Below are 14671 nucleotides of genomic sequence, written 5' to 3' on the forward strand. Positions count from 1 at the left end.
AAATAGCTCAGCTTAATATTGGTTCCATTTTGCACAGGGTAAAGCAGTGAGGAGACTGTCGTTGAGCTCAACACAAGGAGTGGACGAGCTGAAGAATGAGCCTTGGTTTCCAAGCTTATGCAGAAGAACGTTGTTAGGCTTCTTGGTGTCTGCTTGGAGTACCAGAAGCGGCTTCTCGTCTATGAGTACGCCTCAAACCATAGGCTTATTTCAGTTTGCATCTCCATTTTCTCTTTAGTGTTTCATGCTTTCTTAGCTTATTTCAGTTTGTAGATAAATAGTATATATTTTCTTGTACAGATTTCATGTAATCGATATAGGGTAGACATGGCTAATTAACTCAATTTCATTTGATTCGCAGCTTTATAAACAGCTAACTTGTAAATATTACCACTTATGACTGATTTATTCCAGTTAATGCAGGACTCTAATCAATGGTTAGGATTAATATCTGTGAGTTAAATCGTGTTGTTAATTTAGATTGGCCAGCTAATGTGTGCATCCTAAACTTAGTAGCTCGGCCTAGGCAGAACCAGTCGTGATCTAGAACTGATTTACTGCACCCTATTTAGTTAGTTGATTGGTCCATGCATGCATCCAGCCTAAAACTAAAAGAGAAGCAAAGTTTCATCTTTGGAGTCCCTAAATAAGGTCATAAGCTGAATTGCGATGGATCCAAACCAAAGTTTCCTACTTGTAATATATGACCAATCCTGCTTTTACATGTTGTATTGTGTTGTCCAGCAGTTTATTTTTTTAGGCTACACTGAAGTTGCAAAAATTGTTAATTCGTCGACTTAAACTTTGGTTTAGCAAAAGTGGTTTCAGATAAAACATCTAAATGCCCATGGATGTCACAATCATCTAGCAAATGATTGTCAATATATTGTTTCAGTTTTACTATACGAACTGCTGAGTATAGTGTCATCCAAATGCCCACCATCATTCTTACCCATATTTGGAGCTATACAGTTTTTATCTGTTTTCAGTGTCATCTAAATTATAGCATCATGTTCTTCTGATGCTGCTATTATATTGATTCGTCTGCTTATGGATAGCTCCTGTAAGTGCAGATATGGTTGATGACCTGGAACGTTGGCGTTCTTGGCCTGGTGACGCTATCAGGCAACAGAGGAAGAGGGGCCTTAGCAATCAGAAATGGACAAACATGTACAACACATTTTTCAAACTGAACTTGCCAACTTGCATGTGCTCCTACATAAGAGCCGATCGCAGTACTGATATCAATCTCCACGGCGTTACAGATCAGCTTGAAAGGTGAATCTCTAGGCGTGGACTCAATCACCAGAAGCTTGTCTATCAAGTGCAGCAGTGTCAGCAGCGCACAGCTGCTGAAATGGCACAATGCCACCTCCTTTTCCACTGAACTTCACATCTATTAAATGTTTTTTGCTCATGTATCTCTGCAGGCCTACTTTGCCGTGGCGGCAACGCTCCGGTGACCCTGGGCATGGCAGTATGGGGAAGGGCCAGATCTAGGTGAACGGCCACAGTGCATGGATATTTGTGAAGAGTTTGCAGGGGAGTGGAAAAGGGACGTGGACACAGCCATGAAGATATGCCAGTTCATCATACATTAACTGGTTTTGTAATTTGTTAAACCTGCAAATACAATGCTCAGACGTTGTGATTGTAGTGCACTTGGCCGGCGAGGAGGTGCTTGTTAGACCTATTAGACATTCATGTACATGCTCGAACCTACTGCCAGGATGTTCGATTATCTATTTTTTAGGAAGGCCGACTAGGATGTCCACGATCATGGCACGTTGCTATTTCATATTTGTTGATCTTTTATACTCCGTATATCTTAGATATGGTTGTGCTTCGGTGTTAGCTTTTGTAAGTAATGAACTATACTCTACTGAAGTCAAAAGAGTCGGTCTGAAAGAGACACGGCTAGAGTGGTGTTCGGATGTTATTTGGACGCAGAAGACCAGCAAGGAGGCGCCCCATGGGGCGCCCCAACCACTAGTATTTTTAGAGGCACTTCTATGAATGCCCCTTTAGAGGCACTTAGGCATTGTGCCTCTATATATCTTTAGACGCACTTTGGCATAGTGCCTCTAAATATTTTTAGACGCAATTTGCTATAGTGCCTCTAAATATATTTAGACGCACTTTGCCATAGTTCCTCTAAAGATATTTGGACACACTTTGGCATAGCGCCTCTATATATTTTTAGAGTCACTTCTACAAATGCCCTTATATATCTTTAGCCGCACTTTCGTAGTTTGCCCCAAAATATAGCATGTGTATTTTAGCAGCACTTTGAAAATGCCTGTAACCAATCATGTTGGCAGTTATGCATTTTAGTAGTACATTTACATCTTAGGCAGTAGCAATTCATACAGTAAGTGTAATAATAATTGTCATAAGATGTTCACAGTAAGAATTGTAACTGCATTTTCACATAAGGTGTTCAATACAAGTATTCAAGGTGGCTTTGCCGTCAGCTGCTGAAGGATCACCATGGCAAAAGAGTATGTATCAGACTTCACGGAACCTGCCCAGTTCTCTGGTACTCTAGGTAGAACAGTGTGCCTGCCACACCGGTCTTCTTGTACACCGTGAGGCTTGACAGAGTATCCTTCAGTGGGACTAGTGTTGACAGGCCAACATCGCCAATCTTGCTGACTAGGTTTGTGTCGAGGAGCACGTTTTCAGGCTTGGGGTCACGGTGGATGATCGGGTTGGGCTTTGTGCTGTGAAGGAACAGAAGGGCTGACACGATTTCCTGGGCGATGCGGAAGCGGTGGAACCATGCGATTGGTGGTGTGTCATTTATGCGTTGCAGACGGTCTGCAAGGCTGCCGTTCTCCATGTACTCGTACACCAAGCAGCCCTGTCCAGATAGGCTCCGAGGAGCATCAACAGGTGTGGATGGCGTATCCTGCTCAGAACCTCGAGCTGCAGAAATAGTCACTTGTTTAAACATTTGAACATCTAACTTCACTTGAGATATAGTCTCCTCTACCTCTGTAAATTGTAAACTTAACAATAACTTGTTATCATGCAAAGTACTGTAGCCCATTTAACTGGATTATTGTGAAAACAAGCATCAGATCAGAAGCTTTCTTGTTGGACGTCTAAATACAGTTTTCAGTGAAGACATGCATATCATTAAAATTCTACCAATAGCCAAGAAATTGCACCACTAACCTTGTTGTTTGAAAGCATTAACTGCCGCAGTGAGTTATCTTGTGTTGGCACCTTGTCTGAACCCCGCAATTTACTTGCGATAGAGCTTTCAGCAATTCTGTCATTGTCGTTGTATACTGTTGCCTTTCCAGTGAGATAATCATATAGAGTAAACGAGACACGACTTTCAGAAGATGCAGTACTTTGGAGATTACCTGATGCCAAGTTGGAGCGTGGCAGGCTTGGAAAACCAGACAGAACCCGTGCTGAACTGTTGCCATTCAGATCTGACGAGACAACAGAACAAGTAGTATTCAGATGATGAATGAGAAGGGGAGATAAGGAACTCCAACTTATTTTTGCGTTTTATATTAAAAGGGAGCAATATTTGGTGTTAGGTTGACAACTGGGGACGCCATATCTGATACAAGGGACGAATCCTCTGTAAATACTTCGATGTTGGAGCTGCTGGAGTTGCCTTTCGGTACCCCATAGCCAGAGGTCACAAGCCTAAACCGAGGACGATCCATCCTTTCAAACAACATACGCTGTGCAAAAGCTGGGGACACCCTTACAGATTTTGGAGGACGTCCTATATATATATAAGACATGTCATCCATTGTGATCAAACGGAAGCGTGCACATTCATCGTCATAAATCAGTACAGCACAAGCATGATGAGCTGCCTACCTATTGAAGGAGCCCCTGCTGGCACCGACGATGAGGATCTGTATCTGGTGCTGAGCAACAAGATTGGCAATGGTATCTCGACATTGTTCCCGTTAACAAGCACTACTTGAGCATCAACCTGGGACAAGTACGCAAGTTAGTGAACACATTCAACCAACAGACAAGGGGGCTGACTCATGTGTTCGTTCACCGAGAATAGGAAACGGAAATGCACTTGTTAGTATTAAGAAAAGGCAACTCGAATGAACCAGGCACCTTGTTTTGGTCACAGGTTTCCTTGGAGCCGGGAAGCATTTTCTGTGCGTTGACCCATACTTTCTGGACATAATTCTCTGCATTCATGCAAGCAACAAGAACATATTTTAAAGAATAGAGCAGAAACCGAGTGCCCTTGGAACAAACCTATTGTTCCAGTTGGCGGTTTTGCTCTACAAGTCGCTTAATCATCGCATGTTGGTTATTTAGTTTCCACCTGGAATTCTTCAAGCTCAAGTTTCATCTCTCGTTTTTCTGTCTCCAATCCAGGTAGTTTCTGGTCTTGATCCTGAATGCATTAAGAACATTAGCAGCAAGGTTTGGTTAAAAACTAAAACTACTAGGTAAATGGCTGAACCCCATCTATCATATTGAAACCAGATACTAGTTCGAGATACACTCAAGCAAAACAACAAACAAAATTGAACACATCATGCCTTGTTAGAGGATACTGCATACAATACCATGTTTTTCCACAGCTGCTAACTCTGATCTGCTCTAATCTTAAGTCTGAGCAAACTAACTTGCCTCTATATATTTGAAGTTTGAGAGCTTCCTCCTATAGTTTAATTGAGTGCAAGCTGGCACCCACTATTGCAAAAGTCATACTTGTAGTAAGAGTGGCGATTGAAATATAAAATTAATTTGGCCACAAATACCTGTTATTATAAGAAAAAATGATAATATGAAACTACACGTCTACAATTGTATCAGTAGGTGCCAAGAACGACTAGCAATAAGATGGCAAGTGATTGCATAGCACAAATAAGAGATAGCGAGATACTAAATATTGGTGAAATCTTGCACTATTAGAAAAGTCAGGACAGCTGAGAGGTAGTTTACACTATGAATACATCCAACAATTTCGGATTAAAGCAACCACGTTAGAAAATAAGTTTGAATAACATACATCAATAGAAGCAAGAACTGGATATGGGGTAAGGGGATTCATAGAGCTTTTGATACATGTTGAGAAACGCACATTAACTCGCAACTATTCTGTACATTGCATGAGCAGTCACACTTGAAAGCTATTTCTGCATGGTAACTCCTTAAACCGCTAAACAGAAACCATAGTACCAGTCAAGTGGCATTTTAAGTCACAGCTATTCTCCCTACTTGGTAAGGATGCAGATTATTCTAGAAGACAGCAAAATTTCATGGCGCGCATGATCAATCACCAACTCTCTTATGCAAAAGATGTACCACTCCCCGGATTGGGCGGTGCCAACACTAACTCACTGCTCCAAACAACAAGCAGAAGTACATATAGGCTCAGTTGCACACGTCAGAATTGTTTACCTTTAAAAAGGATGCATATAAAGATGCATGTTCTGGGTCATCAAAACTTCTGAGTGGACCATCATCTACTGTGAACTCATTGCTCCAGAAGTAGATGTTGTGAACAATTTCTTCTGGTGGTTGTGGTGCGTCAGGCTGTACAGCTTCACCTGTTAGAAGTCTGCTAGTCCCAGGGAAGCTCCTTGAGGTAGAAGATTGCTGGCAGAGCTGGGCTGGCACTAGCTTAGAGCATCTCCAGTCGCGTCCCCCAAACCGTCCCAAAAACCGCGCCGGATCGAGCGTTTGGGGGACGTGTTTTGTTCGTGCCGCGTTTGGGGGACGTCGCTCCCCAGCCGCGTCCCCCAAACACCGCCCCCAAATAAATATTGGTGCACGAAAATAAAGGTTTTCATTCAATTTTGATTATATATTACAAAGTTTGAATGAAAACGGCTAGCTTTCATCTAAACCTAGCCTACTGACCGCCCGCAGCTCTTGCTGCGCGCGCCGCCTCTCTTCTCCAACTCGAACGACTCGACGAGCGCGCGTTGCTGATCGGCCGTTTCGTCCAGGTGTGGCCCGTCGTCGTCGGACCACTCGAACTCGTCGTCGTCGTCCTCCTCCGCCTCGGTCTCCTCCGCGTCGGCCTCCTCCTCCTCCATTGGCGCCTCCTCCTCCACATCTGTTGGCGCCTCCATCATCGCCGCCGCCAAAATGTCGGCCTCCGCGGCCAACTGGTCCGCCCGCCTCCCCCAGATCGCCGCCAGCGCCGCCTCCCGCTGCCGACGCTCCTCCGCCGCCAGCGCTGGCCGCGGCGCTCGATCGACTCCTGCCGCCGGCGCTCGATCGCCTCCCGCCGTTCACGGTACAGCGCATCCCGCTCATCGCGTTGGCGCTCTTCAGCCCACCGCTGCTCCATCTCCTCCCGGTACCGGCACCGTCGTGCCTCTTCTCTCGTCGAGGCGTCAAACGCCGCAACGGTGTCGCACTGCTGCTCGTGCCACGCTACTGCCGCTGCAGCCTCGTCAGCAGCGGGGGCGCAGAACGCCGCTAGATCCGCCGCCTGCGCCGCCTCACGCTGCTGGTCGAGTGCCTCCCGCCGCTGCTGACGGTGTGCACGCCAGTTCTGCATCCCTCGCTGCCGCCGCTCTTCCCGGGTCGCAGGGTCGGTGTCGACCTGCGATTCCGGGACTGGAAGTGGAGGAGACGGCGGTGGAGGGAAGTGGCCAGCGCCGGGGCGGTTCGCCATTGCCACTGGTGGTGGAGGAGACGTCGGTGGAGCGACGAGGGCTATGTTTGTTGCCGACGGGGTGTGGTGGCTACCATTGAGCCGGGAGGCCTTTTTATAGACGCCGGTGTCGGGTAGAAAGCGCAGGAAGAGGCGAGAAGATCGCGCGGGAACGGGCGGTGGCGTGCGAACGCTGGTGATGCGTGGAGGCTGCGCAGCACCGACGAGACGTCTCGCCTGCCCCTCCGTCGCCATTAAGGCAAAGATGCCGCCGTGTGTCACTGCGCGCGAATAACTTCCGTCGCGAGGTAGGCGACGGTTAGGTTAAAATTAACTGTGCCGCTGACGGGCCGGCCCCGCCACTCCCCGCCTCGCTTTTCATTGTGTACGGCGTGCCCGGAGCGTCCCCTGTGGGACGGGGACGGGCTCGGGGCGCCGGACACCGTATCGAGGCGCGCCGGACAAAAATGGGCTTTGGGAGACGCGGCTGGAACGCATTTTTTATCCGGCGAGCCCCAAATCCCTTTGGGGATGGTTTGGGGGATGCGGCTGGAGATGCTCTTAGCTCCCTTCCTCCGAGCTTGTTTAAAAATCTCTTCCCAACATTTTTGGGTTTCGAGCGGTCTATAAACAAGCATTTAGAGGTAGAAAAGGGTGCACATTATACAATTCACAAGGGGCCTTCAGCGTAAAATGTACGCACCTATTGAAATCTCACCTTACAAAGCATGCTATCACTGATATTATAATTTCTACATATATGTACGATGGAAATACGATTCCGAGGCCAGTTAGTCAAGATCAATTTCCTTGCTAGTTCAGGGATGAGGGAAGTGGCAAGCTAATCCATACAGTGCTATGTTTCGGGCGAGTGCTGAAGCTGCTACACGGATGAGGCTGCTGTTGGACCAGTTTGCTCAGGCGACCGGCCTTGTGATCAACTTTGCGAAAAGTACTCTGGTCCCCATGCACACCACTCAGGAATTGGCGGATGAGATGCAGGCGATTCTTGGTTGCCGAGTGGAGGGTTTCCCGCAGACCTACTTGGGGCTGCCGTTGTCCAGTGGGAAGCTGCGTATGATTCACTTCTCCCCGATGATTGCCAAAGTTGACAAATATCTGTCCGAGTGGTGCTCGCTTCTCCTCTCCTCGGGCAGCCGGATTGTGCTGTTGAATGCCGTGCTCGACGCCCTGCCTGCCTATGCTATGGGAGCCCTTGAGCTTCCCCTGGCCCTTCTCCGTGCCATCGACGCTCTCCGGAGGGCTTTCCTCTGGAATTTCGACGGGCGCGCTTCTGGCGCCAAATGCCTCATCGCTTGGACTCTGGTTTGCCGCTCCAAGAACGAGGGAGGGCTTGGAATCAAGTGCCTGGCGGCGCGGAATGCTTGCCTCCAGGTCAAGCTCCTCCACCGGCTACACACAGCCCCCCTGTCTCCCTGGGCTCGCTGGGCATGGCGCTCCACCGACGGCCCCATTGCAGCTGGCAAGAGGAGCGATGTGGGGCCGCACTGGTCTGCCCTTGCCGCCCTCATGCCCCTGTACAGGAGCATCTCCAAAGTTGTGCTTGGGGATGGTGAGCGCATCGGTTTCTGGATGGACGACTGGGCCGGGTGTGGCGCGCTCTGCCACGCGCTGCCGGCGCTGTTTTCTCATGCCACCCAACCGCACGCCTCTGTCGCCGCGGTGGTGCGCGGCGGTCTCCGTCGAGCTCTTGCCCCCAGGCTATTCACCATGGGGGAGCGAGAGTTCACCGCTCTCCTCCCACGTGTCGTGGCCTTGCAGCTCTCAGGGCAACCCGACTCTCGGATCCTCACTATGTGTGCGAAACGCACCGGCGAGCTGGCCGTCGGCGAACTCTACAAGCTGATGTAGTTCGGCGGCGTCGACGCCCCCCTTCGCGGCCTTCGTCTGGGGTGGGTTCGCCCCGTCCAAGGCCAAGTTCTTCGCCTGGCTGCTCGTGCAGTATCGTATCCATTCGCGGGCGGCGCTGTTCAAGAAGCACGTCCTCTCCGAGGAGGAGGCGCTCTGCCCCATCTGCGAGAGCGAGAGGGAAACGGCGACGCACCTCATCTTCGCCTGCTCCTTCGTTCGCCGCTTCTGGGATGCGATCGGCTGGAGCTTTCCCGTTGATGCGCACTACTAGGAAAAGGGCTATCAGTGGCGCACCACTTTTACCCATCAGTGGCGCACTAGTGGTGCGCCACTGCTATCACGCCACCGCTAACTTTTAGTAGTGGCGCACTAGTGGTGCGCCATTGCTATTTGGCTTAGCAGTGGCGCACCAAGTAGTGCGCCACTACTAGCTTCATGGTGCGCCACTCCTAAACATCTGAGGTGCGCCACTGGATAGAAAAAGGTGCGCCACTACTAAAATTTGAAATTTCTAGATCTGGATCTGGATCGGGATCTGGATCTGGATCTGGCACATTTTGTTTCGATTTTTTTTGGCTCGTTATTTTTTCTCGTTCTTGTTGCTAGAATTATTTGTGCAATGTTCATTCTCATTTTTCTTAGCCTAGCCACCGGTGATGATGGATGAGGGACGTAGGAGAGGTGAAGAGAGGTGAGGAGATGTAGGAGAGGATGAATAAGAGGACGAAGGCTAGAGGTAATGGAGGCTAGAGGGTCGCCGGAGGGTCGTCGGAGAGTAAGGTCACCGGAGGTCACCATAGTGGAGGAGCTCACCGGAAAGTAAGGTCACCGGAGCTCGACATAGTGGAGGAGGTCGCCGGAGTGAAAGGAGGAGAGGAGAGGAGGAGGTCACCGGAGTGAAAGGAGGAGAGGAGAGGAGGAGAGCAGGAGGAGGAGAGGAGAATGAAAGCAGGAGAATATGTGGAGGAGGAGGGAGGAGGGAGGAGGGGGTTAAGTGGCCGGCTCCTCCCATTTTGAAATTCGTGGGCGGGAAGCTTAGCAGTGGCGCACCACGGCATGGGTGCGCCACCGCTATTTTTTTTTCTATTTTTTGCCCAAAATCTAAAACCTGAAAAAAGTCCTGTTTCTGTTTTGAATTTGACGAATCCATTTTTTGTCCAAACGGCCATAGGCCGTTGAATTCGAATAGGAAATTTCGCGTAGATCGATTTTGATATAAAAAAAAGTTTTTCATCGGAGGTCGTATGCAACCAGGAAACCCGTTTTACCGAAAGATGACGCCATTTTGCATAATATATCAAAATTCATTTTTTTCAATTTTCACTAAACCTAGATGACATATTACATGGGCATTTCAAAGGATTTAATTTTTTGAATTTTCTATCTATTTCTTTTATTTTTTCCAAACTCGAAAAGGCGATCCACAAGGGGGTGTTGGAAATGTTTGGGCACCACTTAGCAGTGACGCACCTCTGCACGGTGCGCCATTGCTATGTATAAGGCTGGGTCAAACCCATGGTCAAACTTAGTGGTGGCGCACCACAGGAGAGGTGCGCCACTACTACATTTTTAATAGTGGCCCACCACTTTCCGGTGCGCCACTGCTAAGTAGTAGTGGCGCACTGCCCTCCTGGTGCGCCACTAACACCCATCTTACGGCTAGGCCTTTTCCTAGTAATGCGGATGTGCGACGGCTGTTCTCCTATGACACCCCCGCTCCCCGTGGCTCCAAAACGACCTCGACTCTCACCATCCTCCTCTGCTGGAATATTTGGAAGCACCGTAATGGGGTTGCTTTTCGCGGTGAGCGCGCTAGCCTCCCCCGCCTACTCTCCATGCGCCGCGAGGATGCTGCGCTTTGGGAGCTTCGTGCTCCCGCTGCCCTGCATGATGAAGCCGTCGCCTGGCCCTCTCTCCTAGGCACTGTGTAAAATGCTGGTTCCCCTGTGTGTCTTTCCTCTTCCCCTGAAACTCTCCTGCTGTAAACGTGGCCCCGTTTGTGCCGGTTTGGGAATATAAATTCAGGTGGGGATCCTCTCCCCCTGGTGAAAATTCAAAAAAAAAAATCCATACAGTGCCCAAGTAAGGCCAATGTAAATAAAAAGATATTATATGTTCCATCTTAATTGGCTTTAAGCATGCAGCTTGAGATTTTGGGTGGTTGCTAGATATTTTTTTCAAAGGCCATGGATGATTTCCTGCTTAAGTTTTTCTTCAGGTTCTTACTAGAGCCTAGAATACAGCCATACTAGTGAGCATCAAGATAGTCCAAACATAGTTTCTCGCAAACAGTTTATTTATGAACAGAATAGGATAGGATCATTTTTTTTCGATGCAGCTAAGCTCAACTGTGGAAGTCATTGCCAGTATAAACCAACAGCAACAGGTGTTGCCTCTCCTATGATCTCACATGACCAGACAAGGTATGCTTGTTGACTACCTATGGTATTTTCTTCTTTCTATTGGTTTTATCTGTGGGACCCTAGTTGGCCTATGGTGACAATGTAAGAAACAAGGTGACGGAACTTCGTATACTATGTGCACACAACCAGTTATCTGGTTCTTCTTAGTAATGCACATTGCAATGTATGCAAATGTTATTCTCCCAATAGTGCACCAGTCAGAAAACCAAAAAGTACACGCTAAAGTTTCCAGTTAGTGAAGTGCATAACCAGTCCCACGCACCAACCAGGTTCCATTCCACTAGACTCTATAGATTGGTTGATTGAATAATCAACATGAACAAGTCCTAGCGCAGGCCCATGCTTTATGTTTTGCTAGCATGTGAGAGACAGTGAAATATAGCCTTAAATAACTTGTCTAACCAAATCAAGTTGAACATGCTAACTAACCAGTAAGACAAATAAAATGGCAAGGTAAACAAACGAGTTACTGGGACTCAGGCATTGCCTTGCATTCTTGTTGACATCAGTAACTAGCAGGCACCCTAACTATATCCTGGAGATCCGTCTCTGACGATGAATCAACAGGGCAACCATCCCAAACTCTCCAGGCAACGATTTTTTGTTAGTTAGACACAGGCCTTACTATCAGAACATTATGAACATATCATATATATTATCATATTAGGGAGAAGTAATTCTCAATTCCGGAAAGTAGCCTAGCAAGTAACGACTCAGATTAGACACTTTGGCCATGCTACTAATCAAGAAGTCTACAGCACATGTATCATAAGAAGAGCAAATTGGTATTCAGGACGGCAGCTCTGAACCACAAAGTCAAACCAGCAATTGTAAAATTTAAGCTGCTTGTAACCAAATCTTAAATGTTGGACGCCTACCAAGTAAATTGGTCCTCACATGTTCCTAGCTATAGAGTTTCACTTATCGGAATGTTGTGCAGATACAGAAAATTCTTTTAATAGCTTTCTTGCCAACGATTAAAATCCGCAATCAAATCACGAGCCTCTAGAAATGTCACCCTGACAAACACAAGCCTGCAATGCCATATGAGTATACACAAACGGACACATCTCTAAGCCATGCAAGGATGTCCAATGCTTGCAACATAGATCAACAATTGTGGCTATTAATACTAAGAAACATATCAGCCATCTACAAGAGCAATGTTCGCTTCATGTTACATTTTTTTAGATGGTTTATTTTTGTTGAGACTTTAAGTGATCCATGAATTGTAATAAGTTTTGACGATGCTGGTTGTAAGACTGTTTTGATTCTAATAAAAGAAGCCGTATGCATCGCTTGATGCAGAGGCTAGGGATATACCCCATTTCGAAAAAAAAAGAGCAATGTTCAGGGCAGCACTAGGGATCGGATCCCGATTTAGGCTTCCCATCGGACCACTGTTCACCCGTACGATTGGAAGTGGCCGCACCGTACGATCGTCAAACACAGGCGCGTCTAGTTACTGAAAATTTGTGCGTGATTGAATGCTTTCGTATTAAATTCCCATTGCATGCTTCCATATTTACAATTTCCGTAATGCACGTCCGCTGATGTGGATATCCTTTCATTTTAATTTTTGTCGGGCTAGTTGAATATTTTTAGGAAACGAATTCCCAATATTAATTGACGATTTTTAGGAAACAAATTCCTAATATTGAGGAAACTATTTTTTTCCCTAATCTTGCTCTCGCTGTTAATATTTGCTTCTGAATATCTTATTCCGTTTCCATTCTGAGCAAACTTTGTTTTTGTTGAATACATATATTTGTCCAATGAAACTTTATATTTTATTTCAAAAATAAAAATCACAATACTACTTCCAGAATTGTTTCCATGGAATATGGATTTATTTTGCGAGTAAGCAAACGTCGAATTTTTTTTTTCAATTGCTTGAAGCGAATAGGAGACTGTTTCTACATAAATTAAATATGCTCCTATCTAGAGACTGTTTCTATACAAATCGAATCTGCTCCTATCTAGCTAATTGAGAGATTGCTCCCATGAACACAATGTTCAACTTATAACCACATATGTTTCCATCGTTTCGGCTAGTTGCTTCATACACTAGAAATTAGAGCTTCCGATCCATTGTATATATACAAACACCAATCAACTATGCTCCCAACAATATTAGTACATGCTTCCCGTCAATTAGAACAATGCTTCATATTAATAGCATTTAAATTTCTATTCATAATTTTCTATGTTTCCATTGTTTCTTCTATTTGCTTCCTATATATACATCTGAATATCTGATTAGTTCCATGTCAGATTCACGAATAAAAAGGTGCTCCGAAGAAACAAATTACATGGTTTCAACAAGGTTGTTGATGCGAGAGAACAATGTGAGCATCCACCTTTGCTGGCTCAGGACAATTTTCTCGGTCGCCGACACACCGCTCGACCACGTCTTGACTGTTCTCACCTGGTTGCACTACTTTATGATCGCGAGCCTTGCACCGACGAGGCAATGCACTGACTACTCGTACCATACATCATTCTACTGTCCTGCTACAAATTGACCCTTCAAAAGACGCTCGGAGGGAGCCTCCTTCATGATGCCTACAAATTATAAAAAAAACATATCATGGAAAGTGAACATGATTTGGAAGGAAAAGAATAAGAACATGGGGCAATATGTATGTAATGAAGAAACAATACTATCTCTATGGGAAAGTGATTACTTACACTAGCTCGGTTAACTTATGAAGCATAATTTTTCAGAGGTTATTCTACTTTGCATCTTAGGAACTGAAGTTTGCTTCAAATAAAACAATTTTTTGTTTCCTTGCTCCACTTTCGCATTAAAATTTGAACTTTGTTTTACACGTGCTAAAATAAGCTTCAAGCACATCAAATTCATGTTTCCATACACCGGACAAAATGCTTCCATGTGAATCAATTACATAAATATCCATATACTTTGCCTCCTCTCGAAACACATTTTGATTCCAAAAACCTTACTTTGCTTCCTTCTAAAGCATATTTTTTTTCCGAAATTTTTCTTCAAGGTGAATGAAGCGTGCTTTAGTTTAACACAAATGTGTTTGTTATGTTAGGGATACATGTTTCAAAAACATCACAATAATGCTTCCGTCGACAATAATATTGCTTCCATCAAAATATGAATTTTCCCTTCTAGATTAGTATGACCATCGTCACAGATTACTTACATGTGCTTCGAACAAAATGGATTGTGTTTCGAAACAGTTTAAATTTTGGTTCCATGAACAAATTAGAAAATATATAGTTTTTCCAGTGTTCCATCTGTTCACTTCATACATAGAGGATTACAATGTCAAGACTACGATTGCCCACATCAGCTATGTTGACGTAGCAGTTGGTCCTCATCCTCACGGTGGTCGAAAAGCCAAACGATGACGTGCAAGCTCGGTGAAGTTTGATTCACAACATGAAGCATCTAATTTGTAGTATAACATCAAAAAACCTAGTGTTGCTTCATTAGTAACTAGCGGAGCTGACGATGGAGATTGGAGGGCATGTGATCTTTCATCTACAAAATAGTGAAGAGACCTGCAATGAGGTCAGATCAATTTCATGAGAAGAAATGTGGATATAATAAGGAAGAATGAAATTCGTGCTATCAACATAACTAATCTTTAGTGGAAGCATGAAAAAATCAAATTGGAAATTAGCAGTTCTTTACCATCAGCATACATGCGTATCATTGTGTGATGTACAAACCGTACGGTACAAACCATTCAAATATCAATGGAAGTGCACGCTGGGACATGCAGGC

This window comes from Lolium rigidum, chromosome 6 (assembly GCF_022539505.1).
Source record: "Lolium rigidum isolate FL_2022 chromosome 6, APGP_CSIRO_Lrig_0.1, whole genome shotgun sequence".
Taxonomy (NCBI): Eukaryota; Viridiplantae; Streptophyta; class Magnoliopsida; order Poales; family Poaceae; genus Lolium; species Lolium rigidum.